The sequence below is a fragment of the Aedes aegypti genome, chromosome 2, assembly GCF_002204515.2.
Source record: "Aedes aegypti strain LVP_AGWG chromosome 2, AaegL5.0 Primary Assembly, whole genome shotgun sequence".
In the NCBI taxonomy this organism is placed as follows: Eukaryota; Metazoa; Arthropoda; class Insecta; order Diptera; family Culicidae; genus Aedes; species Aedes aegypti.
The window spans coordinates 449073404-449100568 of NC_035108.1; the positions used below are offsets into that span (position 1 = coordinate 449073404).

At 38.0% G+C, this 27165-nt stretch overlaps 1 protein-coding gene across 3 annotated transcripts in view; it reads right to left on the reverse strand.

The window, feature by feature from the left end:
* The window catches only part of LOC5569804, an 818297-nt gene extending 799804 nt beyond the window's left edge, over positions 1 to 18493 (reverse strand). For 2 of the 3 annotated variants that reach the window (XM_021848005.1, XM_021848004.1), the window contains exon 1: positions 17749 to 18493. The gene's annotated coding sequence lies outside the window, so the exon portion shown is untranslated. The remainder of the gene's footprint in view (positions 1 to 17748) is intronic. The other variant, XM_021848003.1, reaches the window with a different exon arrangement.
* Between the last annotated feature and the right edge of the window lie 8672 nt (positions 18494 to 27165).

Genomic DNA, 27165 nt, shown 5'->3' on the forward strand with positions numbered 1-27165 from the left:
TAAACTGGAGAAATAGTTGACAAACGTTTCTGATCTTCTTATTTTAAGCTTTCTGCTAGTGCACAAAGTCAAAATATAAAGTTCACTGTTGTTGAATGCTTTCTTCGCGAGATTTGTGCCTTTGAAGTTTCAGTGCAATCTTAGAAGTTGATTCCAAACTGTTTCACCTTAAGAAACTCCCTAGGAATTTCTCCAGGAGACTCGAAAAGGACTTCAAGAATTCCTGCAGGAATTTCTTCAGGAGATCCTAAGCATTCCTCCAAATATTTCTCTAGGAATTCCACCAAATATTCCTACAGGAGTTCATCCAGGACTTCTTCGAGTAATTCCTTCAGAAATACTCAAGGAATTACTCCAGGAGTTCCTCTAGGTATTCCTCCAGGAAATGCTACAAATACTCCTCCAGGAGTTCCTCCGAAAGTTCCTGTTGCAATTGTTTCAAAGGTTCCAGCAGGAACTCCTTCTTGAATTCCTCCAGGAGTTCCTCCAGAAGTTCTTCCAGGAGTTTCTCCAAGAGTTCCTCCAGGAGTTTCGGCAAGAGTTCTATCAAGATATTCTCCAGGAGTTTCTTCATTAATTCCTCCAGAAGTTCTATCAGAAATTCCTCAATGAGTTCCTTTAGAAATTCTTCCAAGAGTTTCTTCAGAAAAAAAAATCCTCCAGGTGCTCCTTCACCATTTCCTCCAGGAGTTCCTTCAGGATTCCCCCCAGAAATACCTCCAAAAGTTCCTTCAGGAATTCCTCCAGGAGTTCTTCAATGGATTCCTTCAGCATTTTCTCAAGGTATTACTCTAGGAGTTCCTCTAGGGTGATTCCTTTCTCCAGGAGATCCATCAGGAATCCTTCCAATAGTTTCTTCAGAATTTTTTTATATGTTCCTTCAGAAATTCCACAAAATTTTCCTCAAGCAGTTCTTCCAGGATTTCGTTCAGGAGTTCCTACAGGAGTTTTTATAGGAATTCCTGAAGGAGTTTCTCCAGGGATTACTTCCGATTTTCCTTCAGTTACTATTTCAAGAATTCCTTCAGGAATTTCTCCGAAAGTTCCTGAAAGAATTCCTACAGGAATTAGTCTAAGGATTCTCCATGGAAAACACCAGAAGCTAGCTCCTCCAGATATTCCGCCAAAAATTTCTCCAGGATTTCCTATAGAAGTTCGTTCAAGAATTCCTTTAGGAATATCTCCAGGAGTTCCTTCAGAAATACCTCCAGAAGTTCCTTCAGGAAAATTTTCAGGACATCCAACAAGACTCCCTCCAGGAGGTCCTTCAGAAATATCTCGAGGAGTTCCTTCAGAAAATCCTCCAAGAATTACTTCAGAAAGTCCTCTAGTAGCTCCTTCAGAAATTTCTCCAAAAGTTCATTCAGGAATTCCCCCAGCAGATATTTCAGACATTTTTCCAGGTGTTTCTTCAGCATTTCCCCCAGGAATTCTTCAAAGAGTTTTTTCAGGAATTCCTCCAGAAGTTCTTTCGGGAAATCCTCCAGGTATTCCTCCAAATATTTCTTCAGGATCTCTAAATTTTTCTCCAGGAGTCCGTGTAGAAATTCATCCAGAAGATTCTTCATGAATTCGTCTAGGAGTTTCTTCAGGGATTACTTCCGAAGTTCCTCCAGATTTTCTTCCAAGAGTTCCTTCAGGAATTTCTCCAATAGTTCCTTAAAGAATTAAACCAGGAATTTTTTCATGTATTCCTCCAGAAGTTTCTTCAGAGATTACTCCATAAGTTCTTCCAGGTATTTCTCCAAATATTCCTCTAGGTATTCATCCAGGAGTTTCTTCAGGTTTCAGGAGTTCCTCGAGGAATTTCGTTAGGAATATCTCTACGAGTTCCTGCAGGAATTCTTCCAGAAGTTCCTTCAGGAGTTCCTTCAGATATCCTCCAGGAGTTCCTCCAGGAATTCCTTCAAGAGTTCCTCCAGGAGTTTTTGCAGGATTTTTTCCAGGAGTTCCTTCAAAAATCCCTCCTAGAGTTCCTTAATTAATTTCTCCAGGATTCCAGGATCCTTCCATCAGAAATTCCTTTAGATGTTCCTCCAGGATTTCCATCAAAAATTCCTTTAGATGTTCGTTCAGCAATTTCTCCCTTAGTTTCTTCAGGAACTTCCTCCAGGAGTTTTTTATGGATTTCCTCCAGGAATTCCTCCAAGAATTTTCTCAAGGAGTTCTCTTGTAATTTCTGCAGGAATTACTCCAGGTATTGTTCCAAATATTCCTTCAAGAATTCCTCCAAATATACCTCCAGGTGTACGTTCAGGAATTCTTACAGGAGTTTCTTCCGGAATTCCTCCAGGAGTTCCTCTAGGAGTTCATCTAGGAGTTCCTCCAGGAGTTCCTCTAGGAGTTCCTCCAGGAGTTAGTCTAGGAGTTCCTCCAGGAGTTACTCCAAGAGTTCCTCTTGGAGTTCCTCCAGGAGTTCCACCAGATGTTTCTCCAGGAGTTCCTCTAGGAGTTCCTCCAAGAGTTCCTTCAGGAGTTCCTCCAGGAGTTCCTCCAGGAGTTCCTCCAGGAGTTCCTCCAGGAGTTCCTCCAGGAGTTTCTCCAGGAGTTTCTCCAGGAGTTCCTCCAGGAGTTCCTCCAGGAGTTCCTCCAGGAGTTCCTCCAGGAGTTCCTCCAGGAGTTCCTCCAAAAGTTCCTACAGTAATTCCTTCAGAAGTTCCTTCAGGAATTCTTCCTAGAGTTCTATCAAGAATTTCTCCAGGTCTATCTCCAGAAATTGCTTTAGGAGCTCCTTCTGTAATAATTCAAGGAGTTCCTCAAGCAATTCTTCCAGGAGTTCTTACAGGAATTTCTTCAGATGTTCCTGCAGGATTTTTCCTACGTGTTCCTTAAGAATTTCTCTACGAGTATCTCCAATAGTTCGTCCAAGAGTTTTCCAAGAGTTCCTTCGCAAATTTATCCAGGAGTTCCTTCAGGACTTCCACCAGGAATATCTCCAGGAGTTTCATAAGGAACACCTTCAGAACTTCTTTCAGGAATTCCTTCAGAAACTCCTTCAGAAATTATTTCAGAAGTTCTTCAGGAATTTCTCCAGAAGTCTTCTTCTTCTTTCTTGCGTTACGTCCCCACTGGGACAGAGCCTGCTTCTCAGCTTAGTGTTCTTATGAGCACTTTCACAGTTATTCACTGAGAGCTTACTATGCCAATGACCATTTTTGCATGTGTATATCGTGTGGCAGGTACGAAGATACTCTATGCCCTGGGAAGTCGAGAAAATTTCCAAACCGAAAAGATCCTCGACCGGTGGGATTCGAACCCACGACCCTCAGCTTGGTCATGCTGAATAGCTGCCCGTTTACCGCTACGGCTATCTGGGCCCCTCCAGAAGTATCTTCAGGAATTCCTCCAGGAGTTTCTTCAGGAATTGCTCCAGGAGTTACTTCAGGAACTACTCCAGGAGTTCCTTCCAGAATACTTCTAAAATTTCCGTCATAAATTCCTCAAGGAGTTTCTTCAGGAATACCTCCAGAACTTTCTTCAGGAATTCTTTATGGAGCTCCTTCAGGAGTTACTTCCGAAACTCCTTCAGAAGTTCGTTCAGGAATTCCTCCAGAAGTTTCTTCATCAATTTCTTCAGAAGTTCTTTCAGGAGTTCCTCTAAGAAATCCTTCAGGAATCACTTCAGAAATTCCTCCAGCAGTTACTTCAGGAATTACTCCAGGAGTTTCTTTAAAAATACATCCAAAAGTTCCATCAAATATTCTTCCAGGAGTATCCCCAGGAATTCCTCCAAGAGTTCTTTCAGTAGTACCTCCTAGAGTTCCTTAAGGTATCCTGAAGTTCCTACAGTAATTCCTTCAGAAGTTTCTTCAGGAATTCTTCCAAGAGTTCTTACAGGAATTTCTCCAGGAGTATCTTCAGGAATTCCTCCAGGAATTCCTCCAGGAATTCCTCAAGGAATTCTTCCAGGAGTTCGTACAGGAATTTCTTCAGATGTTCCTGCAGGATTTTTTCCAAGTGTTCCTTAGAGAGTTCCTCTAGGAGTTCCTCCAGGAGTTACTCTAGGAGTTCCTCTAGGAGTTTCTCCAGAAGTTCCTCCAGGAGTTTCTCCAAGAGTTCCTCTCCAGGAATTCCTCCAGGAGTTTTCTAAGAGTTTCTCCAGGAGTTTCTCCAGGAATTTCTTCATGAGTTTTCTCCAGGAGTTTCTCCAGGAGTTCCTTCAGGAGTTCCTTCAGAAATTCATCCAGAAGTTCCTGCAAGAATACTTCTAAAAGTTCCGTCAATAATTCCTCCAGGAGTATCCCCAGGAATACCTCCAGGATTTTTTTCGGTATAACCGCCAAGAGTTCCTTACGGAATTCATCCACAAGTTCCTACAGTAATTCCTTCAGGAATTTCTCCAGGTGTATCTCCAGAAATTGCTTCAGGAGCTCCTTCTGTAATAATTCTAGGAGTTCCTCAAGCAATTCTTCCAGGAGTTCTTTCTGGAATTTCTTCAGATGTTCCTGCAGGATTTTTCCCACGTGTTCCTTAAGAATTCTTCTAGGAGTATCTCCGATAGTTCGTCCATGAGTTCCTTTAGGAATTTTTCCAAGAGTTCCTTCGCAAATTTATCCAGGAGTTCCTTCAGGACTTCCACTAGGAATATTTCCAGGAGTTTCATAAGAAACACCTTCAGAACTTCTTTCAGGAATTCCTTTAGGAACTCCTTCAGAAGTTAGTTCGGCAACTCCTTCACAAGTTTTTCAGGAATTTCTCCAGCAGTATCTTTAGGAATTCCTCCAGGAAATCCTTCAGGACTTCCCCCAGGAGTTCCTTCAGGAATTGCTCCAGGAGTTACTTCAGGAACTACTCCAGGAGTTCCTCCCAGAATACTTCAAAAATTTCCGTCAAAAATTCCTCAAGGAGTTTCTTTAGGAATGCCTTCAAAACTTTCTTCAGGAATTCTTTAAGGAGCTTCTTCAGAAGTTACTTCAGGAACTCCTTCAGAAGTTCGTTCAGGAATTCCTCCAGAAGTATCTTCATCAATTTCTTCGGAAGTTCGTTCAGGAGTTCCTCCAAGAAATCCTTCAGGAGTCACTTCAGAAATTCCTCCAGCAGTTACTTCAGGAATTACTCCAGGAGTTTCTTTAAAAATACTTCCAAAAGTTCCATCAAATATTCTTCCAGGAGTATCCCCATGAATTCCTCCAGGAGTTCCTTCAGTAGTACCTCCAAGAGTTCCTTAAGGTATCCAGAAGTTCCTTCAGTTATTTCTTCAGACGTTTCTTCAGGAATCCTTCCAAGAGTTCTTACAGGAATTTCTCCAGGAGTTCCTCAAGGAATTCTTCCAAGAGTTCGTACAGAAATTTCTTCAGATGTTCCTGCAGGATTTTTTCCAAGTGTTCCTTCAGGAAATCCTCCAGGAGATTCTACCTCATTACCCCAATGCCCCAATGCCATTACCCCGAATTCCAAATTCTCGAACGATCCATAACCCCGAATGACTTTACCACGAATTCTAAAATCATGTGGAAATGTCATCATGTCAAGATAATTGTAAATTCAAGCTAAGTTTGCTGTTTCGCTCAAGAAAAGTAAAGGAATTCCTTGACTGAATGGATCAAGAAATTTCCTACAGAGAGCCCCATTTGAAATTACATTTCTTTTCAACTGCGTACTGCGATCAGAGAAATATGATTTTCTGGACCATTTATTGGAAGAAATTTTCCACGCATCGAGATAGGCGTTTCTTTTTCTTGGCAGTAGCAAACCAGACTCCAGGGATAAAGCATTCTGGGTGATGGAATTCGGGGTAATGGTGCATTCGGAGTAATGGCATTCGGGGTGATGGCGTTCGGAGAAATGGGATTCCGTAATGAATGGGGTAATGAAGTAGAATCCCTCCAGGAGTATCTCTAATAGTTATACCACTAGGAATTTTTTCAGGTTTTTTTCTAGGAGTTCCTTCAGGAATTACTCCAGCAGTTTCTTCGGGAATTTCTTCAGGACTTCCTCCAGGTATTCCTCCAAATATTACTTCAAATATTCCTCGAGGAGTTTCTCCATGAATTCTTCCAACAGTTCTTACAGGCATTATTACAGGAGTTCCTTCAAAAATTCCTCCAGGATAATTTCCAGGAGTAGCTTCAGAAATTTCTCCCTCAATTTCTTTAAGAATTCCTTCAGGAATTGCTCCAGAAGTTCCTTTAGGAATTTCATAAGAAATTTTTTCAGGTGTATCTTCTGGAATTGCTCCAGGAGTTCCTCCAGAAGTTTTTTTTAGGAATTCCTCTAGGAGTTCCTCAAGGAGTTTCTCCAGGAGTTTCTCCAGCGATTCCTCCAAGAGTTCCGCTAGAGATCCCTAAGGAGTCCTTCCAGGAATTCCTCCTGGTGTCCCATAAAGGATTACTTCACGAGTTTCTCCAGATATTATGCTCTATGAATTCCTCCAGGTGTTCTTATAGGAGTTCCTTCAAAAGTTCATCCTGAAGTTTCTTTAGGATTTATCCCAGGAGTTTTTCAGGAATACCTCCAGGAGTTCTTTCAGGGATTCCTCTTAGCATTCTTCCTGAAGTTTCTTCAGGGATTCCACCAGGATTTCTTTCAGAAATTCTCCAAGAGTTTCTTCAAAAGTTTTTTCCGCGATTCTTTCAGGAGTTCCTTCAGGGATTCCATCATAACTTTCACTATGAATTCTTATGAGAACCTCTTAACGAATTCCTTCAAACATTCCGCAAAATCCTGTAGAAATCCATGAAGAAACTTCCGTGGAAATTTTTGAAGGAACCCTTCCAGCGGCTCAAACAGGAATTCACCCAGAAGATATTCTTCAGGAAACTCCTCCAGGAATTCCTCAATATAGATGTTCCTACGTTATCCTGGTGGATTTTCTGATGGAATCCTTAGAAGAAATCATGAAAGACTCCCTAAAGAAATCTCTTGCATTATCGGAGGAAAAATGCGGAAACATTTCTGAAGAAATATCCAGAACATCACCTGGATGAATAATTGGATGAACCTCTGAAGGAATGAGTGGAAGAATTTCCTTGATTTTGAAATATCCTGGAGGAATCTCTGAAAGACTTGCTGGATGAGTTTTTGGAGGAAGAAATCCCTGTAGGAGTTTCTGTAGGAGGAAATCTCTTAAGAATATACTGGAGGAATCTTTGAAGGAATTTCAACAAGATTACCTCGAGGAATTACTGAGTTTCTGCAAAAAAAAAAGATAGAACAATTCCTGGAGAACGTTTAAAAGGTATCCCCAGGAGATCCTTGAAAAAATACTGTAAAAATCTTTTTAGGTATTTCTGGAGGAACCACTGGAAAAATCCATGGAGGAAATGCCTTCAGGCACTATCGGCGAGGAAATCTATGAAGGATATAATGGATAAAACCTTGGAGTGATTGATATTAATAGGAAAATAACTGGAGAAATTCATGGTGGTATCACTCACACAATTTTGCTAGGATTCTCTGGAGCATGTCCTAAATAATATTCTGGAAGATTTCCCAGAAGACATCCTTAAGAAATCCTTGGAGGTAGTCCTGAAGGAATACCTGGAGCAACTCCTGGGGGAATACCTGAAAGGATTCTTTTGAAAAATACCTGAAGAGACTTCAAAAAAATCCATAAAGGGATTTCTTGGAAGTGTCCCAGAAACCTTGGAGAAATTCTCCTTGAAATGTCTGGAGGAATATCAGGAGAAATCCGAGGAGGAAGTCTTAGAGGAATTCTCGAAGGAATCCCCAGATGAATTGTATGAGAAATCTCCAGAGGAATTTCCGGATGCATTCCTGCAGGAATAGCTTGAGGAAGAACTCCCTGAGGAATTTTTGTATAAAAATAGAAGATTAGAAGAAATTGTTGCAGAAATTCTCGGAGGAATTCACAAAAAAAAGATCCCTGCAGAAATTCCTCGATGGAGTAAGAAAATTTCCCAATAATGAAAGAAGAAATTTCATATAGAAAACCCTAGTTGCTCAAGATCCTTTTTAAAAAATGATCTTCTTGTTATGGTACTCAAAAACCCGAATGATGATGATAATAATAGAATGAGCGTTCCAATACGCTATTCCATACATACGATTGGCTAAATTATTCAAATATTTAACATTGCGTTTTTACAACAATTGTTCTAAATTCATTCAAAAGTTCATGCGAAAAATATCTTAAAAATAATCCAATGATTACTCCAGAAATACTACAAAACTTCTTTTAATATAAAAGTTCATTTTTTGGTAATGTTCAGTACACTCAAGGAAAACTTCAAACTGTTTCTTAAGATATGTCTCTCAATGTTCATTTAATCTGGAATTCTTAAGATAATTACAGTTAATTCTCCCTTACTCAATATTCTGTATCTCGATATCAAGTTTAAGAACCATATTGAATTTTGGTTTTCAGGGCTGCCTCGAGTGTCCCTTGGATTACAGTTGCACTGGTTTTGTTCTGTAACGCGATACCTCCCTTACTCGATGGACCCTTCAATATCGAGTTTTGGAGAGTTGACTGTATTTCTAAAATTTCCTTAGTGATTTCTAAGAGAGTTTTTTAAATAATTTCTCGAAAAATATCTCAAGAAATCAAGAAAATCAAATTACAGGAAGATTTTTTGAAGGAATTTTCACATGTCAATTGATTAGAGATACCTGGGAGAAATACATTGAAGCATTTCTGGAGTAATCCCTGAATCTTCAAAGAATTCTGGAAAATTCTGATACGAATTTTTCAATGAAAATTTGCTATAAATTTTATCAAGAATCCCTAGAGAAATACCTCAGGTAAGAAATATGTTGAAGAAATACTAGAGTGAATATCAAGTTATTTCTAGTGGAATTCCTAGATGTGCAGGAAAGTATTGTTGGAATTTCACCAAGATAAATATTTAGAAGAATTTACTCATGGTTTCTTGGAAGAATCCCCCAAAACATTTATTCAGGAATTATTTCTTCAAAGAAACGCTTTTTTTCAATAATCTTCAAATTTCGCGGGTATATCATCCTTGTACAATCCAGTAGTTGCTCACAGGAGGGAACTCAGATTTATCCAGAAACTCTCACTAAGCAAGGCATAGATCGCTACCAACTTGTGGCCTACGTTAGAAATTTATTATCAAATTTTGAGGATATTTGGCCGCAACCTCCCTCTTATTTATTTGATCGAATAACTAGGTATTTCTTACCACATTCCAGAATGTTTCCAAAAATCAATCAAGAATACAGTGTTTCATATATTCAAAAAGCACCGGAAATCGTGTATCCTGCGATAATTCTTTTATCATTAAATTTCCCCATTACCATTCATACCAGAAGCTTATTATTAATCTCAATCAGCAGGCTTACTGCAAAAACAAAACGATTTGACAGTTTCATCATTGTGTGCGTGCAATCTCGCATCATAAATAGCCGGTGACCGCCCGGTGAACACGGTCGCAGTGTGAACTGTACGAAAAATCACCATCATAAAATACAAACTTCCCGGACCCGGCCCGTGCCCGGCACGGCGTAATGAGAATGACCCTTTATTCTCAGGTTTTTCAGGTCATTTGTAATTCCCGAGTTTTTATCGCTTTTCCCGGATTACCCGGATGGATGGACACCATGAGTTAACAAATGTGTTCCTAATGCTTTTCCTCGAGAAATCTCTAAAGGATAGAGTGGTCAATCATTTCACCTATCTGTCTAACAAATCTAAAAATTGTAACTTGTCCATATTTGAAATTTAAAGCATACAGTAAATAATTGCATATGTTTCCGTAGATTTTGTACACGTATGAATGGCAGCGACTGAATGTTCTCAAAATAAATGCTTAGAGACTCCATGCCTGAAAATAAGAGATTCACAAGAGACCAGTAATAAAAAAAACAAAACGAAAGCAAACAAGAACTAGAAAATAAAAGTTTCCATTAGGGTTCTTCGGAAATTCCATCGCGACATTTCCTTAAGAATATTTCGAAATTTTTTTATAACATTCCACGTGACATCACTACAAGTATTACACTGCTTTTATTACCTTATGGTATTTTATATAAATAGGAGAAGGTATCGACCGTGATTATTTTATATTATTTTTGTTATGGCCTTAGCGGCCATGCGACTCAAAGATAAGGGAGTCTATAGAAGATTTTTGCAAATGATGGAAATGTATAGGTGGATCGGCGTCGCAAGGGAGCGACAAGTTTGATTTTTTTTTAGGTGGTGAAAATTGAGCAAGCCATTTTAAACTCAGTGAGCATCGAAGCGTCATGTGTTCGACCTAGCTTCTCTACTGGATACTTATGGTATGTTTTTTTTATGAAATAAACCAGCATTTCATATCAAATTCCTTATAATATTTTGTTCGCGATACATTTAACAAGAAGTTTTCTAAAAATAACTTCAGAGATACCACCAGGAATTCCAACAGAGATTCTTTCACAAACTTTGTAAGGGCCAAGTTCTTAGGAGTTCTTCCAGTGATGCTTGTATCGTTTTTTACAAAAAAAAATCTGCTTAGATTTCCATTCAGAACATCTTTAAAAATTCAACCAGTACATTTTCCAGAGTTACCTCCAAAAATGTTTTTATGGATACCTCCAAGAATTACATCAGAAGTTACCTCTAACATTCCTCAATAAAGTACTTCAGATATGCTTTGAGAAGTTGAGGGGCTGTCAATGAATTTGTCCAAGATTTTTCTCCCGGTAATTATCAACGAAACTTTTCAGAAATGTTTGATGAAATTTCTGAAAATTCCTGGAGGCATTTCTAGATGAAATGTTGAAGTAATACTCTCACTATACTCGATTTCTGTTCATTACTTTTTCGATACATATTCTTATTTTCAAGTATTTAAAGTTTTTAATGATTTCCATACGATTTGACAGCAATATGGGAGAGCTCGTGGCGGAAGTTTGAGAAATTTAAGAACCGAGCGTATCACGCTGAATGATTGGAATACAAACAACAGTGTCGCCCTTCAGTGGTTGGTGAATTGAATGTAGCATTTCAAAACGATGTAAACAATCATTATCCTCATGAACTCCTGAAAGTGCTTTCGGAATCTTGAGGAAGCCTTGGAGGATTTTGTAGAACAGTTGCTGACATAATTATCGATTTATGGAGGGGTAGTTGAGATAATTATTGAATTATCGGAGTATTTTCTAGAAAAGTCGCGGATCGCGCAATCTGAAAGAGTTCCTTTAAAAACAACGAACGGGATCTCCGACAAAAGGTATTATGGGTAGTGGTTGGAATGATTTTAATAGTTGAGAAATGTATCGAATCAGTAGAAAAATTATGAGAAACCCTTAGAAGAACCGTTCAGTAAGAGTGCTCAGGAATTTTCCGGAGAAATTCTTTTGAGCGTCCCTTGCAAAATTATTGGAGCAATATCTAATCAAAATCCTGAGATAATTGGTTGAGGAATTATTATAGAAATTTTTGGAGGTATTCGTGGTAGTATTGCTGAAAAAATTTCTCGATAATTTTCTGGAACCTTTAGAATTTTGCACCAAGATTGACAGCTCTGTCCCAGTTGAGACGTAAAGAAGTCTCTTAAAAGAGATCTGCTATAAGCCCTGCTCTGTAGGACGAGACCAATCCACGGAGCGGTAGCAGCAATGGTCGACTTCGAATTCCACTCTGACACGATACAAAACTGAAAATCCTTCGCAAATTTGCACTCCGGGAAGGATTTGGAAAGTTTACCCAGTGGCGACGGTGGTGCCAAAGTTTTGATTTCAAAAGAAGCCGGGTCACGATCAAGTCTCCATTGGCACACTGGATCGATCGAAACCCCTTAAATAAACTCACTCTCATTTGGAGGTATGGTATTTATTCAGTTGCTGCTGCCGGCTGATTGCGTGAAACTGTTGTCGGTTGCTCGAGCGGCCGGGTAGCGTGAATCGAAGTATGATAAGATACGTTCACATGGGCTGCTGCTTACGGGGCAGTAGAATGTGGAATGTGTACCGGCATTTCGTCGCATATAGTTACTCGAATCGGCAGGCAAGACGATTTGGATTTGGAGGCCTTTTGCAAATATAGACATATGAGTCGCCGAACTGATCTGTGTCTTTCGTTGAGTGAATAGCTTGCTTTTTTTCTATGCCATGAGGTGACCGTTGAAAAGCAAAATGCGACATTGCAGGCCGTTTTGGCTATTACGATAGCGTAAGTAACCGCAATCAACTCTTTGGACTGATTATGGTAAGACGCTCAAGGATGTAGTTGGAACAAGCCAAAACATATTTTACTGCTTTGCATATAAAAATTAGTGCAAATTAGCCATTTAAGTCAATTATCAATTGACACAGCGGCAAGTTGCGCGATGAATTCAAATCCAATGTTGGGGCTGGACATCCTCGATGAATTAAAGTCTTTGTCCGCAAATATATTGACAAACAAAAATACGTCGGCTCCACCATCAATAGAATATCCAAGTTTGAAAGCCGAATTGAATAATAAAATTGCTGAGGTATCAGGATGGCGACTAAGGCGGCATCCACAAATTACGTAACGCTCTAGGGGGAGGGGGGGAGTAGGCTGCAGCGTTACGGCTCATACAAAAATTTGAAATTTTTCATACAAAAAGCGTTACGGAGGGGGGGGGGGAGGGGGTCAAGAATTTCCAATTTTAGCGTTACGTAATAAATGGATGCCGCCTAATTGGAAACAGAAAAGTTTGGAAAGCCGATTGGACGCAATATGACATGCGCCAAAGCTTTCACAAAAGGCAGCAAAATATGGCCGATAAAGCAAAAAAGCGTAGAAAGCAAAAATTGTAATAAGAACAACATTAACAACAACAACGTGAACATTAATCACCATTGCCGTAATAATGTCCCATCCAAAATTCATCACAAAGTAAGCAAACAACAGAATAACAATCACGGAAATTTCGCCTTCAACAATAACAACAATGACTTACTTTTGACACAAAGAAGATTGAGCATGTGTGGGTTAAATCAAATATTGGTAATGAAACTCATATTTTTGTATCAGTTTACTTTCCCCCAGATCAGGCTTGTAAGTCAACATACGAGAGTTTTTACCTGATAGCAGAAGAAATCATAACTCAACTTCCTCCCGAAAACAAGGTGCATATTTATGGCGATTTCAATCAACGTAATGCAGATTTCATCCCTGATTTTGAAAACGAGAGTATTCTACTCCCTGTTGTTGGCGATAATGAAACTTTGCAATTTATTTTTAACAAAACTGCATCCTTAGGCCTTAATCAAATAAATCACGTAAAAAATAAACAACACTGTTACCTAGATTTTTTATTGACAAATATGCATGAAGATTTCTGTGTAAGTGAGTCAATTTCACCATTATGGAAAAATGAAGCGTTTCACACGGCAATAGAATATTCTATGTTTATGCATATTTATCATACTCCTCACGAATATGTGTATGAGAATATTTTCGATTATAGTAGAGCCAATTATACTAATATTAGATTAAAATTAGATAACGCAAATTGGCAATCTGTTTTGAGAAATCAAAATAATATTGAATGTGCAATAGAAATCTTTTACAATTCATTGTGGGAAACCATTAGGGAGGAAGTACCTGTTAAGAAGAGACGAAGGAATCACAACTCAAAAAATCCAATTTGGTTCAACAAGCAAATCATAAATTTGAAAAATCGAAAACAAAAAGCTCACAAAGTTTACAGAAGATATAAAAAACCAGACGATTTAGAAAAATATTTGGTTATTTGCGACCAACTCAATTCAGCCATTTCTACAGCACTTACCGAGTACAACATAAAAACTGAAAATGAAATAAAGTCATGTCCAAAGAATTTTTTCAATTACGTTAAAACTAAACTCAAATCGTGCAACTTTCCATCAACAATGACTTTGGATGAAAAAGTAGGAAATAATTCTGAAGATATTTGCAATCTTTTCGCAAAATTTTTTAAGAAAATTATTCAACATTTTCGGAAAACGATCGAGATTATTCTTACTTTTCACATTTTGCTGACTTTCCGAGTGATGTTGGCGTTAATTCTATAAATGTTCAAGACATTTTGTTTGGTCTTAAAAATTTGGACGCCACTAAAGGATCAGGGCCAGATGAAATTCCACCCGGATTCATTAAAAACTTAGCAACTGAACTCACAACTCCATTATTTTGGTTATTCAATATGTCTCTTCAAACTGGTCAATTTCCAAAGGTATGGAAAAAATCATTCCTTATACCTATATATAAATCAGGTAAGAAATCGGACATTCGAAATTATCGCGGTATTGCTATTATGTCATGTATTCCAAAACTTTTCGAGTCAATTGTAAACAAAAATATGTTTGCCCAAATAAAAAATCGTATAACAAACGCTCAACACGGCTTTTTCAAAGGTCGTTCGACCACTACGAACCTTCTGGAATTTGTAAGTTACTCACTGAGTGCAATGGATAAAGGTTACTTCGTAGAAGCTCTTTACACTGACTTTAGTAAAGCATTTGATAAACTTGACATTCCAATGTTGACTTTCAAGCTTGAAAAAATGGGAATCGAAATGAGTCTCCTAAAGTGGATCAAGTCCTATTTAAACGACCGTCAGCAAATAGTAAAATTCAATGGGAAAAGATCAAATCCAATACATGTTACATCTGGAGTACCTCAAGGCTCACACTTAGGCCCTCTTCTTTTTATTTTATATGTTAATGACGTTTCTTATATTCTAAACAAACTGAGGGTCCTTATATATGCTGACGACATGAAGCTATTTTTAGAAATAAAGAATGATGACGATCATAATGTTTTTAAGAATGAGATACAGAATTTCTACACGTGGTGCTGCAAAAGTTTATTGGAATTGAATATAAAAAAATGTAACCTCATAAGTTATAGCAGAAAACGAACCACACCAAATATGTCTATTGTTTTAGGAAACGAACATGTAAAAAATGTGATAAAATAAGAGACTTAGGAGTTATCTTAGACTCAAAACTATCATTTGTAGATCACTATAATGCAATAATTCATAGAGCAGGAAATATGCTCAATTTCATAAAACGATTTGGCCAACACTTCCGTGATCCTTACACATTAAAAATACTTTATGTTGCATATGTAAGATCAATATTAGAATATTGTAGTATTGTTTGGTCACCTTACACAAAAAAACATGAAGAACGTATAGAATCGATACAAAAGCAGTTTTTATTATACGCACTACGTAATTTAGGCTGGTCAGTACTTCCTCTACCATCATATGAATCACGATGCATGCTTATCAATATGAAATCACTGAAAGTGCGTCGTGATTATGCTATGGTTTCTTTTGTTAACGATATTGTTTCACAGCGCATTGATTCTGCTGAAATACTTTCAAAACTGAATTTTTATACTCCAACTCGTCACTTGCGCAATCGTTACTTGTTCACAGTAGGTCATCATCGCACGAACTACGCTAAATTTAGTCCGTTGAATCAGATGATGACTATATATAATCAGCATTGTGAAATGATTGATGTTAACATGTCTCGAACAAAACTGAAAAAATACTTTTTTGATATACAAAACAATAGTAACTGAGGAGTGTATTATGAATCGAGTATACTCAACAAATTTATAGTATATAATCAAATAGATATTAAGAACACAATGTAATTTAGAATGGTCTACAAAATGCTTGACGTCAAATAAATAAATAAATAAATATTTTTATGGAATCTGTATTGCTCTTAATACTTTCAGACTGTGACAAGTATTCTGCATTCTTGGTAATCGTCGTCGCTTTGAGAACATTTTTAAAGACTCCATTTATATTAGAGAAAACCTTCATCTTCCATCTGATGTAGCCTACACATGCTTTTAAGCTTACTGTTTTATGAGTATATCTACAATGTTGAACAGTCGAATAGATGTCTGAACGGACAGTACGAAAAAAACGTCTGGCGTTTGAAAAAGCAAAGTTTTTCAAGTGCTTTTTTGGTTGTGAGAAATAAAGTCAAAAGCCTCTAGGCTTAACATAGTATTTTAATTGCCTAACAGACAGTTCTCGCAGTTTATCCTTAGATTTTTCCGATATATTTTAAATTATTTTTAGAAGAACAAATTGAAACATTTATTCAATTCTTAGACATATATTGATGCATACGTCTTTTTCTAACAAAAGTTTAGCTTAGACGGGAAATATCCATTGATTCTTCTTCGATTACAAAATTACAAACATGAGCGTGTTGACAATCTCACACGATTATGACAATTCGAATCGTAATAGATGAAGAAAAAAGGAAATTAAAGAATATGTTTTAATGGGTAGAGAACTGCTCGAAAACGCTATTACGTTATAAATGAATATGAGCAGAATTGAAATCACATCCGAATAACAAGAGAAACGCATTGTGAATTTGAGGAAACTGACCAAGTAGCAAAACTGCAGCTGTTAAGGTTACTTGAATAAAGTCTGCCAGATCTAGTAAAAACAAAACATAACCATTGATGATAATGATAGATAATGAGCATAATCAGAACAGCAAACATAATTTTCGTTCAAACGAAGCAATCTTCAAAATGATTACGGCTTGTTCAATTGTCGTCGTCTACTGCAATAGCAAGTTTGCCATTTAAAATTCAGGTAGCGAAAGAAGTCGTGCAAAATTTGTTCACAAGAAGCTAGACTAATATTCATAAGTGTGTAAGACAGACGTCGCCTATGCAATCGATTTGGTTTGGGGTTTTCTTCTGTGGCGCTCGTTCCAGGTTTTGCTAAAATTCGAAGCTCGCCACGCGAAGCTTCATTTTCAATGGGAGATGAATTATGTGCCGACTTTTTTTGAGAGCACAGAAAACCAACAGTGTTTGTTCGATCTTCGATCGATCGAAGAGCTCACCGACTCGGAAAGAGCAGCTTGCTGTGATGAACGAACGCTGCGCGAAGACCTATTTTCAATTATCAATCTATACGTGTGCGAGGGGCGATTGGCCCCGTAAATCGTACCAAACAGCTTATAAATTGTTCGAAAAATGTACACAATACCTGAGGTGGTGATGCCGAATTTTTCTTCTCCGTTGCTATTGTAATCCGGACAATTGGATGCGGTTTCTTGTCCGCAAAGTTACGCAACTTGTTCGTGGCGTGAAGACGGAGAAGAGACCTGAAGCATTTCGGTGGCGAAAACAGTCAACATTTTTGTTTTTGGCAAAACCAATGGCTCCTCGATTTCTCTACTCCATTTGGGACCCAACCACGGGTTCCAGTATCCCGTTTTCCGAGCCAGTCAGCCCCACGATTATTATTATTCTTTCTGCTGTACTCTTGATCTATACACGTACTCAACCACGGAGGAGCATTGCTGAAAGCACTTATACACTCGCACATTCGGTAATGGCACTTCTTTTTCTTCTCTCCAGCAAACTAAAGGCCATTGTAGGCTCGTGATGTTTCGCCTTCTTCTGCAGCCAGTTTGATTCCGAGCTGGTATTCTTCTTCGCTACGATTTTGAAACAAGTTACAAAACAGAAACGCAACGACACAAACACTAAGCCCGCATGGATTAAGTTATTCTATGGGAACCTAAGGAAATATTCTTCGATTATGCTACGATATCTTAGAATCTACTATGCCCATTGAATTGCACGCAGCAACCCATGACCAAGTAGCAGTCGCTTATTACAAAGAAATTACATAGTAGCTACCTACCGGTCAAGGTTGGCTTTGATTCCGTTGCATCACCGAGGGTTAGATAGGATTATAATTGATTACGGTTGCTTTGACCAATCCGCACATAAGACCCCAATCGAAGAAGATGTGGAAGATTGCTGTTTACCCATCATAACAAAAAATGATAATAACTAAAGATATACAGAAATTTGCCCGTCATTACATTCAATTGCTGATTGTTGCTGGTCGATGATTACTGCGCTGTTGAACGCAGGTTAATTCGCAGAGTCGACGTTCCTCGTAGAGACCACTCCGCAGCTGTTGTTATGGTAGATGTTGTCGATGAAGATTCTTCTGGCTCCGCAGGAGACCTTCGCTTCGAGTTGAAATTCTCCAGATAGCGAACACGAGACCAAAGCGGAAGGCAAGATTTCAGAATGTTTTGCACTATTACGATTAACGCACACACGCCCGTCTGCACACCAATACACTTTGCGCACAAAACTTCGGCGAACGGAAACTGACTTGACTTCACTCTTCTTCAGACGATGTACATAAGAGCCTACTCTTCGAGTAAAAATCGTTCCACCTTTAAAACACACACTTCTCTTCCAGTGACCCAACTCTATTCACAGAATCTAGTAACCACAGGCACTTGGACAGAAACCGTAGATTTTTCACTTTCAATTAAACAATCTTCCTAGTATTTCGTCACTAAAATTGTAACCAAATCACCAATCTCGATCACTACCACTGTTTATTATTCTCCAGTTCACTAAAATCCCACGTCAAAATGAACGACGACGACGAATAAAAGTCTCAGAATAAAACAACCGTATTTCGCGTACGCGTTTCTTCGGCTAGAGTATAATCTAGACGGCGACGACGACGACAACGACGATAATCGGTATGAGTCCAACGCTTGCTGCACAACTTTCTGACCGTCTTCCACAACTCGCAACTCAACACTAATCAAAGCAAGCAGAGGGAATCGGAGCCGAAAGCATGCCTTGCACCCACACATTCGTGTGGTGATGGAGCGCAATTCGTATGTGTAAGTGCCTGTGCAAGTGCATGCGATCAATTTTAACGAAAGATTAAATGGAAGATATTAGGGTGGCTCTTTTTTGTTGAATTGCCCTATTCGGTGACTTGATAGATACCGAGTGTGACAGCTCGCAGCACACATTTCTTATCATTATAGATTTTGCTTCATTACTTCACCCGATGTAAACCAAATATCCGAAACTGAAGCTGTGAACCGTTTTTTCAATTCGTTTAACTTTAGGTTAAAATTTGACAGTTCGATTATTTCTACTCCGATTTTAAAATAAACCTGCTCTGGAGCATGGTTAAATTTGACAGTTTAAAAGTTATTTTCTGCTCCCGGTAATTTGAGAATAAATAACCATCTGTCAACTTTGTTCTGAAATACTACTCGACTGTCAAAACTCAAATAGGTCTACCGCAAAGATCTATTTAACCATTTGAAGGGGAAAATAACTACCAAAATATCAAATTTTTACTAAAAGTTAAACGAATCGGTGAAACGGTTCCCAGCAAGAGAAACTTGAAAAGCCGTAGTGACCAGGGTTGGCAGAACATTTTGGAAAATGTATGGCACGTCTGAAAAGTTCCAAATGAAAAGTTTGACAAAATCTGGAAAACAGCATTATGCATCAATAGTTCATTTCACGGCGATATTCTCTCTCTTTCGCTCTTTAACAAAACTTGAAAACAAAGGTGCCAGTACCTGTCAACTTTGACAGGTACCCCAAGCAACCAAAAGTTCGGATTTTACTTGACGAGTGAACTCAGAAGTTCAAACACGGTTCAGATTGAGTTCGTTAGAACTTTATGGCTGATTTGAAGGTTCTACGAAAGTTATCAGAACAAAGTTTTTAAAAAAGAATCAATTGTATTTATTCGAAACTTAAAAGTACAATTTAAGTTTTTCACTTCTATTCAAATCAACTTAAAAGTTCACAATAAGCTCACAGAGTAATTGGTTCGAACCTTGCCGTAATGCTCAATTAGAGGATTAACCGTACCTACTTTGAATTATTTTACAACTAATAAATATTCGTGAAGTTCCAAAAAAGTACATAAACCGCTTTAAAAAAGAACTCGCTTTGAACTTCTGGCACAAAGTTCATTTAATTCCTTAACCACACCTAAAGCGATCTTCTTTTTAGCTTCGGAAAACAAAACAGAACATGCTTTTCATAGAGCTTTCTATTCTTCTATACACATGAATATATTAAACACACGTACCTGCATCAGAATACTGTATCATTATCTGCAATTCCTTTATCTTATAGAATATAGCCAAGGTACATCGTAAAGCTCTCATCTTCACTGGAGGCACTACGGAGTTGTTGACGATGTTCTTTCAGTTTTCTCAAATATTTTTGATTCTTGCTCTGTGCAAACAGACAAACTTTTAACTACTGACCAAATAATCACCTCTTATAAGTGTTTTCCACATATTGTTCTCCAACAGCAGTTAATTCTTCCCTTAGTAATAAATCACTGCCATACAAAACAAATCAAGAAACGTCAAATTATGAAAGTTCACAATCAGTTCCACGTGTACTTATCTGAACTTTCAAGTAGAAATTTGGTTCTGGGGTTGTTTTCCAAGAGAATTCAATGTTCACGAGTTCTATTTTTAGAAACACAACTATAGGAAACCAACATATCAAGTAAAACTATAGACCATACCAAAACGCGTACATGGAGCAGCAGTATGGTATCCGGTTTCAACGAAGAGGACTTGGGTTCGAATCTCAGAAGGAGTAATTGTCCATAGATAATATATAAAAATATAACTTATAACGAAAAACACTTTCGCCAAGCCAAAGCTAAGCTGTCTCATTAGAAGCAAATTGGATAAAAGACAGTGCATAGTTGAAAAATATTTTGATTAATTTTATTCACGTTTCTTTATGAACTGAATTGTATTCTCTACAGTCCCGTGACTGAACTTATTATGAACTCTAATTCGATTATTTACTTAAAAAGTGGGCTGTATAGAATTCTCTTCATGAGTTTTCGATTTTAAGCTCAAACATGCTTTTATGTCCGTACTTTTGGTTGCTTGGGACTGGTACCGTTATTTTCAGATATTTTAAAGAGGAGAAAGAAAATGATTTTCTGATGTCATCACCGTGCAATGGGCAATGCTTGTAAATCTAAATTTCGACGAAAAAAAAAAGAGTTATCCAACATAAAAACATTAACTAAAACATGATCTCGATAAAAAAAATCATCGAACGAGAAGTATTTTCAATGTAGATAAAAATAATTCATTTCAGATTCACTTATGTCAAATATCTAAACTTTTGGATAAACAACAAAAAATTTAGATTTTCATCACTTGTGTAATGTACATGAAATGTAGATTAATTTGCATCAAATGCATTTTTTCGACATTCGCATCAAATTCATTAAGAACGAACGCCTATTTGTTCTTTCTGGATGTTATGATGATCCATAGCTAATTGTTTTTTTATTTTGAATAATCGAGCAGGCAGGCTTTAGAAAATCCAATGGTCATTGACACACGTAACATTCGGTGACCCATTCTCATTCTGATCAAGAAACAGAGGCGAATATTTTGTATTTTCTGTGCTATGTTTGCTACCAAAGGGGTGATCAATGGTCCAAAAGATTATAATTAGGTTGTTAAAAGCTGCATTACCAGAAAATATGAAAGTTATTACCAATTGTATGCAAAACATAAATGAACCGAATGGCTCGTTACTGTTGCAGTCTGTGCGAGTTGCTGCTCTTGAACGCTCTCGTGCCACGTACCAAATGCACGATACACCATACTGACGGGTGAACCCAAACTTTTGCACGATGACTTGAATGACTGCTTCAATAATTTTGAATAGTTTTCAGATTTTTCCGCAAAAATTTCGTGAGTGTCCTCCAAAAAATATTAAATTACGGTTCTAATGACACCTTGTTTCAAAATTTTGGTCAATCCAATGCTGAGGAAATAGAACTGAGTTTTTGCAAGACTTGTCACGCTTGGCTCGACACCTCCCCCCCCCCTTGGAGCGTGACGTAATTTGTGCATGACCCCATAGCAAATGAGCCTCTGTACGAGCCATAAATTCTTTTGTTCTTATAACTTTTACTGTGCGCCGTGTGTTGGTGCTGTCTCACTCTCTCTCACGGGCAACTTGAAAACAGGGCGCACAGTAAAAGTCAAACGTTTTATGGCATGCATAGGCTCTATGAGCGTTTGATATCTGCTGATGCTTGTGTCGTATAACTGTTCCGAAACCATATGGCCAATGGAGTATACATGCTTCCCCGTTTCACTACTCTAATAAATCTCCCCGGAAAATCCTCCACGACCACCACAAATATCCCCTTCATCTTCCCGCCGGAAGCCTCTGGCGTGCTCTGCTATAGTCTTCGAAAAAGGTTCTGCTCCCGGTGGCAAACTGGACCGGTGGCAAACCCGCCGTTGTCGTGAAAGATTTCATCGTACTGGATCTCTTCTACATATTAAAATACCGGTGGTGGAACCGCAGTTAAAAACATTGCCGACCAGCAGCAGCACCAAGATGGTTTCCGGGATGGTTTTGATGATTTCAGCCACGGTGGAAGTGGCGGATGAAAACATAAATAAAGGGAACTGTCATGATTGATTAGAAACAGCTGATCAAATATTCACCACAACGTGGAGACAAAAATCATAGGAGAAAAAGGGGTCCGATAAGAATCGGAGAGAAATAAATTGTAGGGAACCGTGGGGTGTACTGTCGTGCCGCCAGTTTTTCATTGTTTTTCAATAGTTGGAGTCTTCAAAACATATGGATTGCTTGGGAAAGTTTGTTCAGTAAATTAATAGAAAGCATATGAGCCATTAAAAAAATTTCACGGAAATGGTCTATTAGCTATGTTTATTCAGTGTGTTTTTTGAAAAATGTCACAACTTTAAGTAAAAATTGAGTATACAAATTCAAAAAATGTTTTTGGAAAACTTCATACGAAGTAAGAATATCTTTTTGCCTTTCGAATACGGCTTAGAGAGTTTCAATTGGACGTGTAATCCCTGAGATATGGACTGAACACTTTTGTATGTTTTTTAGGGGGTGATCCCAAACTTATGCACGGGAGTGTATATAAGGATTTGGCTTTGACCCTCTTATTAATCGACCACAGCTGAAATCAGAAATTTTGTTTCCGTTGAAATTTCATATGCTTAAGTTTATGAAATCCAATGAAATAAGTAATTCTCTGATCATTTACCGTATCGGCAATGATAAATATATTTTTTCAGCTTTTTATTGTACATACTTTATGATCTAGCACAAATTTCGTGCAACAAAGTCGCTCAGATATAATGTCCAAGTAACCATTAAGCCGTATAAACTGGCCCCAAGTCGGTTCTATAGTCGATTTAAGGGCATGCCCAGGTAACATATGTAGCTGAATAACAGCTTTTTCAGCTGAAAAGAGGCTGTATAAACATTATTTTAGTTGAATGAGCTGTTATTCAAACAAAGTACATGCTGGTTGGTGGAACTGAGCGCGACAGGGCCCGCCTAGGAAGCAGATAGACGGGGATACCTTCGAGGTGGTGGACGAGTTCAAACAGATTCTTGTAATGATCGTAAATAATTAATCTGATCGGTTAAAAGACCATCACCATTTTTTAATTGCCCATGATTGTGATTACTGTGCATTTTCACATACTTTGAAACTTGGTAGATACCCATTTTTTCTGCTTCTAGCATCGTATTACGCGATTTAACTTCGAACATCTCGTTATTTACATTTTCGTTATTCAGTTGTCTTTCCTCTAGCTCTTCCAATTTTGTGTACCAAACCTCTTTTTTAGCACGGTCGCGTTGCTTGTACACAAAAAACTTTGAATTGTAAAACTGCTTAATTTTGTTTTCAACATCAATGCACCACCACTCTGCAAAATTATTTAAGTATTTCGCCCTAGAGCGCTAACTTTCATAAGTTTTTGCGAATTCGGCAGTTAAATCATCATCTTGCAATAAAAAACCTTCAATTTTCCAATATCCTCTACCGTACACAGGGATTCTGTGATTTAGATCAAACTTATAACAAAACTGGATTGCATGATGGTCGGAGAACGGTACGGCTTTTGTTTCAAATTTAATAATTTCGTTTAAAACAAAATCGTTGAATAAAAGCGATCCTTGAAGCGGAGTCATTTCTAAAAAAGGTGAACTATTTCTTCTGACACTTAAGCTTGAGTTCAACATCTTTTAAGTCAAACAGGTTTGTCAATGTTTTTAAACCACGACATATATTTTTGAAATTACCACGCGTATTATCTTCTTCCAAAATGCATTTAAAATCACCCCCTATCACCGTTGAGTTTGCTGCAGTTTTGCTCATGTAATCAACAGCTGATATTTCAAACAGTTCATCACGTTCTGCTCTCTGTTGCGATCCAGCATGACCATAGATGTTTACAAAGTTAACATTATCTATCACGTGTATCAATCGACTTACGCACCAGTATAGCTGTACCAGAACTAGCTTCATTTCTGTTAACAAAGGCTTCGTAAAATGGCAGGAATGAAAAATCATCAAACGCTACTTCCTATAGAAACACTTCATCTATATCATTGTCCAGGATGAATTCTTTTAACAAAGACTTTTTAACGTTCACTTTGATTGCGTTAATGTTAATGGATACAACTTTCCGGATAAAGGTCATCTCTCACATACACCCAAATCAAACCTTAAAGACGTAGCATATTTCATCATAAATGTTCAAGTAGTATAATCAAAAATAAAATAGTCCAATCTCATAACCTCAAATCATAGCCACTATCATAATAAGATCAAGAACTTGCATATACTATAAATCACTTTCCAAATCAATAACCTCGAAACATTGCTATTGTCATCAACTATGGCCAAATCGATCCTGACGCTGTTCCATATCGTTTCCAAAACAATAACCTTAAAACATAGCCATTGTCGTCATGAATAAACAGGGCTTTAACCTTCAACTGACCTTAGTTTTTCAACTTGCTTTTACCAGTGTTTTTCAACTGAGCAGACGTCGCTGCAATGATCTCCAGAGCATCCTCATCTTTTGTTTTCGGCTTCTCGTAACCCGATTAAAGCCCTCATCCTCCGTCGAGGAACTGTCGTGTTGTCTCTTCACCGCGTGGCCGGATTCATCCATTTCTGCATCCAGGACAGCCGCAGAATCCGATTCAGACTCCTGACTATCTCCATCGTTACCGACGATTTCGGCAGCAGGTGGTCGCGAGTCATCTCCAATCACACCGACAACCGAAGAACTGCCCTCCTTAACGTTGCCACGTGTTACTTCTGCAGCCGGTACTAGCACCGTCAACGTACTTCCACTCACTTCAGCGACTGACACTTTGTTCTTCAACGTTTCAGCATAGCTCGAACGCCCGGAAGTAGTAGGAGCAACTTTAGCCGAGGCACCCACCGTTTCGCCACTTGTATCGGCAGTTTGGCTCTTTCTCTGGTTTGCTGCATTTCGCGGGCAATCCGCCTTAAGATGTCCTTCCTCTTTGCACAGGAAACACTTGTGCTTGAAACCTTCGTAATAAATTCTTCCTCGACGATTGAGAAAGACCAGAGTAGCTGGGATCTCCTTTTTGATTTCGATGTAGACACTACGAACTCCTGTTGTCAGGTCCAACTCCAGTTGCGCGGGACATTTCTCCCGGACCATCCGGCGTACAACTCCATATATCGAGAGAACGGTAGAAATTTCATGATCGGGCACCTCCGGTGGCAAATCGAAAATCTGGATGTACTTACTGCATCCACCAGCGACAGACATCTTGATTTGCACTTTGTCCCCATTCGAATACTCGAACACGTGTTCTTCGTGATTCTGCATCAAAGCATCCTTCATCGTTCGCTCATTCATGAACTTGATGCATATGCATCGTTCTTCTGAGATCTTGTAGACACTTTCCATTGTGAACCTGTCCGCATCGAAAGCCTTGGCAAATCTTGCCATCTCCACTACACTTGGCCCTGCAGCACCATCCGGAAACCCGAACATGAGCGTGTTCTTCACCAAGCCTTCCATTTTTCTCGCAATGTTCCACTTTATTTCACACAAAGCACTTTAGCTGTGAGCCAGCTTTTGAATTATTGTTTTCGATCTAACAAAGCACGTCAATACCGAACGAGAGCTGATCGTCAACTGAGATTGAACCATTATTGTTTCAAAATGTAGCCACGCGAGCATTTAAGTCCAATGCTAAAAACGCTACTTGGCCAACCAGTAACTAGGTGATTGAGTAACAAGGCTCGCATAGCCAACTATCGAATATCAGATTTGAATGCTATTTCAATATATGATGAAATGTTACATCTGTTTGTCTGTGACACTAACCTTAAAATTTCTAGATCAATAACAGTGCCGGCCACATCTTTATGTCGATTTGGGAAAGGAAGGGATGTTAGTTATATAGCCGTTGTTACTAGAAAACTGGAGAATCTCCTGTATTTCTCACAGCGACTTTGGAAGTAGGAGTTTTTTTTGTTAGTAATGGATAGAATATAGGGCCGTAGGGATACCGCTGTGGTAAGTGGTTTTGAGTCGAATCATTCTATTCTAGCGAAAGATAGAACTGATGATGTTTGATATCGTTTTCAAGAATGACTTAGAGAGATAGAGAAAGTTATCGATAAAAAGATTGTTACAAATATGATAAGGGGACGGAGGTAAGGGGATAAGAGTGTTTGAATATTTTTTCCAGATTGTTTTGATAATTTCCAACCCATACATTGTTTATCTTGTAAAAATCTTAAAAAAACATACGTTGAATTGTACGAAACAATATATATTTTACTGTAATTGGAATATTATTTTACAATATACTATTGTATTGTGTTTTTCACCAGATATTACACTTATTATCAAATCATGTAAACTTTGTGAAAAACGCGTATAGGAAACCATGAACTTAAATTAGGTTTTTCATTGCGCTTTTGAAAAACAATAGTTTACTAATTAAATTTACCACTTCATTTTTGCAAAAAAAATATAAATACTAAAAATCACTACCGTGATGCATCAATATCCGGACGCTTAAGCTGACACAAATGTTCAAACTCTTATTTAAGTATGTTTTATAAGAATATTCTTGAAGTTTGGTCATTTTACACATTTTTTTTAGACCATCTTGATGTAAGTAAAGAATTTTTCAATATTTGTTGTGTTTTTATTTAAAAATTTACAAAATGAGAGAGCTTGTCTTGTCTTTAGATCCGGACACCTGATACTAGTAATGTTTTTAAATTCGGACAATTTTGGTTCGAAATCCGGACAACGGTGTTATAATTTTAAATATTTGTATATTTCAAATATAAATCAAATCAAACTATAATCAAATATCAATATTAAATCGAAAAATTGTTTGTATTTGCCCTACAATGCTGGAAAGAATAGAATGTAAAGAATATGAGTGTTTTGAATACCTGGACTGACGGGTGCTTGCTAGCACTAAAGTACATGCGGCTTGGGTTGTAAAAATAAAATAAATGTGCAATTTACACTACATTGAATCGATGTCGAATAACTCATTGCGCTTTGTATGATCACAATTTAGGGCCCATTCACAAATTTCATAAC